This window comes from Calliopsis andreniformis, unplaced genomic scaffold (genome assembly GCF_051401765.1).
Source record: "Calliopsis andreniformis isolate RMS-2024a unplaced genomic scaffold, iyCalAndr_principal scaffold0004, whole genome shotgun sequence".
Lineage (NCBI taxonomy): Eukaryota > Metazoa > Arthropoda > Insecta > Hymenoptera > Andrenidae > Calliopsis > Calliopsis andreniformis.
The window spans coordinates 24,267,619-24,274,637 of NW_027480424.1; positions in this window are offsets into that span (position 1 = coordinate 24,267,619).

The window sequence follows — 7,019 nt, forward strand, 5'->3', positions numbered from 1 at the left end:
AGCAATTATTCGTTTTATACAATGGAAAAACCGTTGTATTTATTTTGTACTTTATGCTTCGGGCGTTGACTTCTAATGCCCTATCTGTTTGATCTGGTTGAGCATCGCCGTAGAGTGAAGCCCACGTTGCCCGGAACGTATAAATGACCATAACTTTCACACTGGTTGCTATTATTCGTTTTATACGATGGAAAAACTGTTATATTTAAATTGTATTTAAGCTTCTGGCGTTGACTTCTTAGGCCGTTGCTATTCCATCTGGTGGAACAACGCCCTAGGGTGAAGTCTAGGTTTCCCGGAAGCTAGAAATGACCATAACTTTCACACTGGTAGCAATTATTCGTTTTATACGATGGAAAAACTGTTGTATTTATATTGTATTTTATGCTTCTGGCGTTCACTTCTTAGGCCCTAACTATTCGATCTGGTGGAACAACGGCCTAGGGTGAAGTCTAGGTTGCCCGGAACGTAGAAATGACCATAACTTTTACACTTGTAGCAATTATTCGTTTTATACAATGGAAAAACTGTTCTATTTATTTTGTATTTAATGCTTCGGGCGTTGACTTCTAAGGCCCTAGCTGTTTGATCTGGTGGAGCAACGCCCTAGGGTGAAGCCTAGGTTGCCTGGATCGTAGAAATGACCATCCCTTTCACACGGGTTGCAATTATTCCTGTTATAGGATGGAAAGACTGTTGTATTTTTATTGTATTTTATACTTCAGGCGTTGACTTCTGAGGCCGTAGCTATCCGATGTGGTAGAAGAACGCCATACAGTGAAGCCTAGCTTGCCCGGAACGTAGAACTGACCATAACTTTCACACTGCTTGCAATTATTTGTTTTATACGATCGAAAAGCTGTTGTATTTATATCGTATTTTATGCTTCTGGCGTTGACTTCATAGGCCCTAACTATTCCATCTGGTGGAACAACGCCCTAGAGTAAAGCCCAGGTTGCGCGGAACGTAGAAATGACCATAACTTTCACACTGGTAGCAATTATCCGTTTTATACGATGGAAAAACTGTTGTATTTATTTTGTATTCTATGCTTCTGGCGTTCACTTCATAGGCCCTAACTATTCGACCTGGTGGTACAACGCCCTAGGGTGAAGCCTAGGTTGCCCGGAACGTAGAAATGACCATAACTTTTACACTGGCAGCAATTATTCGTTTTATACAATGGAAAAACCGTTCTATTTATTTATAATAATAGGTTCCGCGGAATGTAGAAATGATCATAACCTTCACACTGGTTGCAATTATTCGGTTTATACGATGGAAAATCTGTTGTATTTATATCGTATTTTATGCTTCTGGCGATGACTTCTTAGGCCCTAACTATTCCATCTGGTGGAACAACGCCCTAGAGTAAAGCCAAGGTTGAGCTGAACGTAGAAATGACCATAACTTTCACACTGGTTGCTATCATTCGTTTTATATGATGGAAAAACTGTTGTATTTATATTGTATTTTATGCTTCTGTCGCTCACGTCTTAGGCCCTAACTATTCGATCTGTAGGAGCAACGTCCTAGGGTGAAGCCTAGGTTGCCCGGAACGTAGAAATGACCATAACTTTCACACTGGTAGCAATTATCCGTTTTATACGATGGAAAAACTGTTCTATTTATTTTGAATTTTATGCTTCGGTCGTTGACTTCTAAGGCCCTAACTATTCGATCTGGTAGAGCAACGCCCTAGAGTGAAGCCTAGGTTGCCGGGTACGTAGAAATGACCTTAAGTTTCATACTGGTTGCAATTATTCGTTTTATACGATGGAAAAACTGTTGTATTTATATTGTATTTTATGCTTCTGGCGTCCACTTCTTAGGCCCTAACTATTCGATCTGGTGGTACAACGCCCTAGGGTGAAGCCTAGGTTGCCCGGAACGTAGAAATGACCATAACTTTTACACTGGCAGCAATTATTCGTTTTATACAATGGAAAAACCGTTGTATTTATTTTGTATTTTATGCTTCGGGCGTTGACTTCTAATGCCCTATCTGTTTGATCTGGTTGAGCATCGCCGTAGAGTGAAGCCTACGTTGCCCGGAACGTATAAATGACCATAACTTTCACACTGGTTGCTATTATTCGTTTTATACGATGGAAAAACTGTTATATTTATATTGTATTTAAGCTTCTGGCGTTGACTTCTTAGGCCGTTGCTATTCCATGTGGTGGAACAACGCCCTAGGGTGAAGTCTAGGTTGCCCGGAAGGTAGAAATGACCATAACTTTCACACTGGTAGCAATTATTCGTTTTATACGATGAAAAACTGTTCTATTTGTTTTATATTTTATGCTTCGGGCGTTGACTTCTAAGGCCCTAACTATTCGATCTGGTGGAGCCTCGCCCTATAGTGAAGCCTAGGTTGCCCGGTACGTAGAAATGACCATCACTTTCAAACTGGTTGCAATTATTTGTTTTATACGATGGAAAAGCTGTTGTATTTATATCGTATTTTATGCTTCTGGCGTTGACTTTTTAGGCCCTAACTATTCCATCTGGTGGAACAACGCCCTAGGGTGAAGCCTAGGATGCCCGGAAAGTAGAAATGACCATAACTTTCACACTGGTAGCAATTATTCGTTTTATACGATGGAAAAACTGTTCTATTTATTTTGTATTTTATGCTTCGGGCGTTCACTTCTAAGGCCCTAGCTATTCGATCTGGTAGAGCAACGCCCTTGTGTGATGCGTAGGTTGCCCGGTACGTAGAAATGACCATAGGTTTCATACTGGTTGCAATTATTCGTTTTATACGATGGAAAAGCTGTTGTATTTATATCGTATTTTATGCTTCTGGCGTTGACTTCCTAGGCCCTAACTATTCCATCTGGTGGAACAACGCCCTAGAGTAAAGCCCAGGTTGCGCGGAACGTAGAAATGACCATAACTTTCACACTGGTAGCTATTATTCGTTTTATATGATGGAAAAACTGTTGTATTTATATTGTATTTTATGCTTCTGGCGTTCACTTCTTAGGCCCTAACTATTCGATCTGGTGGAACAACGGCCTAGGGTGAAGCCTAGGTTGCCCGAAACGTAGAAATGACCATCACTTTCACACTGATTGCAATTATTCGTTTTATACGATGGAGAAACTGTTGCATCTTTATCGTATTTTATGCTTCTGGCGTTGACTTCTTAGGCCGTAACTATTCCACCTGGTGGAGCAACGCCCTGGAGTGAAACCTAGGTTGCCTGGAACGTAGAAATGACCACTACTATCACACTGGTTGCAAATTATTCCTGGTATACGATGGAAAAGCTGTTTTATATTTATTGCATTTTATGCTTCTGGCGTTCACTTCTTAGGCCCTAACTATTCGATCTGGTGGAACAACGGCCTAGGGTGAAGACTAGGTTGCCCGGAACGTAGAAATGACCATAACTTTTACACTGGTAGCAATTATTTATTTTATAAGATGGAAAAGCTGTTGTATTTATATCGTATTTTATGCTTCTGGCGTTGACTGCTTAGGCCCTAACTATTCCATCTGGTGGAACAACGCCCTAGGGTAAAGCCCAGGTTGCGCGGAACGTAGAAATGACTATAACTTTCACACTGGTAGCAATTATTCGTTTTATACGTTGGAAGAACTGTTATATTTATATTGCATTTTATGCTTCGGGCATTGACTTCTAAGGCCCTAACTATTCGATCTAGTGGAGCAACGCCCTAGAGTGCAGCCTAGGTTGACCGGAACGAAGAAATGACCATAACTTTCACATTGGTTGCTATCATTCGTTTTATATGATGGAAAAACTGTTGTATTTATATTGTATTTTATGCTTCTGGCGTTCACTTCTTAGGCCCTAACTATTCGATCTGGTGGAACAACGGCCTAGGGTGAAGCCTAGGTTGCCCGGAACGTAGAAATGACCATAACTTTTACACTGGTAGCAATTATTCGTTTTATACGATGGAAAAGCTGTTGTATTTATATCGTATTTTATGCTTCTGGCGTTGACTTCTTAGGCCCTAACTATTCCATCTGGTGAAACAACGCCCTAGGGTGAAGTCTAGGTTGCCCGGAAGGTAGAAATGACCATAACTTTCAAACTGGTAGCAATTATTCGTTTTATACGATGGAAAAACTGTTCTATTTATTTTATATTTTATGCTTCGGGCGTTGACTTCTAAGGCCCTAACTATTCGATTTGGTGGAGCAACGCCCTAGAGAGAAGCCTAGGTTGCACGGTACGTAGAAATGACCATCACTATCAAACTGGTTGCAAATTATTCCAGCTGTACGATGGAAAAGCTGTTGTATTTTTATTGCATTTTATGCTTCTGGCGTTCACTTCTTAGGCCCTAACTATTCGATCTGGTGGAACAACGGCCTAGGGTGAAGACTAGGTTGCCCGGAACGTAGAAATGACCATAACTTTTACAGTGGTAGGAATTATTTATTTTATACGATGGAAAAGCTGTTGTATTTATATCGTATTTTATGCTTCTGGCGTTGACTTCTTAGGCCCTAACTATTCCATCTGGTGGAACAACGCCCTAGGGTAAAGCCCAGGTTGCGCGGAACGTAGAAATGACCATAAGTTTCACACTGGTAGCAATTATTCGTTTTATACGTTGGAAGAACTGTTATATTTATATTGCATTTTATGCTTCGGGCATTGACTTCTAAGGCCCTAACTATTCAATCTGTTGGAGCAACGCCCTAGGGTGAAGCCCAGGTTGCCCGGAAAGTAGACATGACCATAACTTTCATACTGGTTGCAATTATTCGTTTTATATGATGGAAAAGCTGTTGCATCATGAATGTATTTTATTCATCTGGGGTTGACTTCTAAGGCCCTAACTATTCGATCAGGTGGAGCAACGCCCTAGAGGGAAGCCTAGGTTGCCCGGAACGTAGAAATGACCATAACTTTCACACTGGTTGCAATTATTTATTTTATACGATGGAAAAGCTGTTGTATTTATATCGTGTTTTATACTTCTGGCGTTGACTTCTTAGGCCCTAACTATTCCATCTGGTGGAACAACGCCCTAGGGTAAAGCCCAGGTTGCGCGGAACGTAGAAATGACCATAACTTTCACACTGGTATCTATTATTCGTTTTATACGATGGAGGAACTGTTATATTCATATTGCATTTTATGCTTCGGGCATAGACTTCTAAGGCCCTAACTATACAATCTGTTGGAGCAACGCCCTAGGGTGAAGCCTAGGTTGCCCGGAAAGTAGACATGACCATAACTTTCATACTGGTTGCAATTATTCGTTTTATATGATGGAAAAGCTGTTGCACCAATAATGTATTTTATTCATCTGGGGTTGACTTCTAAGGCCCTAACTATTCGATCAGGTGGAGCACCGCCCTAGAGTGAAGCCTAGGTTGCCCGGAACATAGAAATGACCATAACCTTTACACTGGTAGCAATTATTCGTTTTATACAATGGAAAAACTGTACTATTTATTTTGTATTTAATGCTTCGGGCGTTGTCTTCTAAGGCCCTAACTGTTTGATCTGGTGGAGCAACGCCCTAGAGTGAAGCCTAGGTTGCCCGGAACGTGGAAATGATCATAACTTTCACACTAGTTGCTATTATTCGTTTTATACGATGGAGAAACTGTTCTATTTATTTTGTATTTAATGCTTCGGGCGTTGACTTCTAAGGCCCTAACTGTTTGATCTGGTTGAGCAACGCCCTAGGGTGAAGCCTAGGTTGCCTGGAACGTAGAAATGACCATCCCTTTCACACGGGTTGCAATTATTCCTTTTATAGGATGGAAAGACTGTTGTATTTTTATTGTATTTTATACTTCAGGCGTTGACTTGTGAGGCCGTGGCTATCCGATGTGGTAGAAGAACGCCATACAGTGAAGCCTAGGTTGCCCGGAACGTAGAAATGACCATAACTTTCACACTGCTTGCAATTATTTGTTTTATACGATGGAAAAGCTGTTGTATTTATATCGTATTTTATGCTTCTGGCGTTGACTTCTTAGGCCCTAACTTTTCCATCTGGTGGAACAACGCCCTAGAGTAAAGCCCAGGTTGCGCGGAACGTAGAAATGACCATAACTTTCACACTGGTAGCAATTATTCGTTTGATACAATGGAAAAAATGTTCTATTTATTTTGTATTTAATGCTTCGGGCGTTGACTTCTAAGGCCCTAACTATTCGATCAGGTGGAGCAACGCCCTAGAGTGAAGCCTAGGTTGCTCGAAATGTAGAAATGACCATAACTTTCACACTGCTTTCTATCATTCGTTTTATATGATGGAAAAACTGTTGTATTTATATTGTATTTTATGCTTCTGGCGTTGACTTCTTAGGCCCTAACTATTCCATCTGGTGGAACAACGCCCTAGGGTGAAGCCTAGGTTGCCCGGAAAGTAGAAATGACCATAACTTCCACACTGGTCGCAATTATCCGTTTTATACGATGGAAAAACTGTTCTATTTATTTTGAATTTTATGCTTCGGTCGTTGACTTCTAAGGCCATAACTATTCGATCTGGTAGAGCAACGCCCTAGAGTGAAGCCTAGGTTGCCGGGTACGTAGAAATGACCTTAAGTTTCATACTGGTTGCAATTATTCGTTTTATACGATGGAAAAACTGTTGTATTTATATTGTATTTTATGCTTCTGGCGTTCACTTCTTAGGCCCTAACTATTCGATCTGGTGGTACAACGCCCTAGGGTGAAGCCTAGGTTGCCCGGAACGTAGAAATGACCATAACTTTTACACTGGCAGCAATTATTCGTTTTATACAATGGAAAAACCGTTGTATTTATTTTGTATTTTATGCTTCGGGCGTTGACTTCTAATGCCCTATCTGTTTGATCTGGTTGAGCATCGCCGTAGAGTGAAGCCAACGTTGCCCGGAACGTATAAATGACCATAACTTTCACACTGGTTGCTATTATTCGTTTTATACGATGGAAAAACTGTTATATTTATATTGTATTTAAGCTTCTGGCGTTGACTTCTTAGGCCGTTGCTATTCCATGTGGTGGAACAACGCCCTAGGGTGAA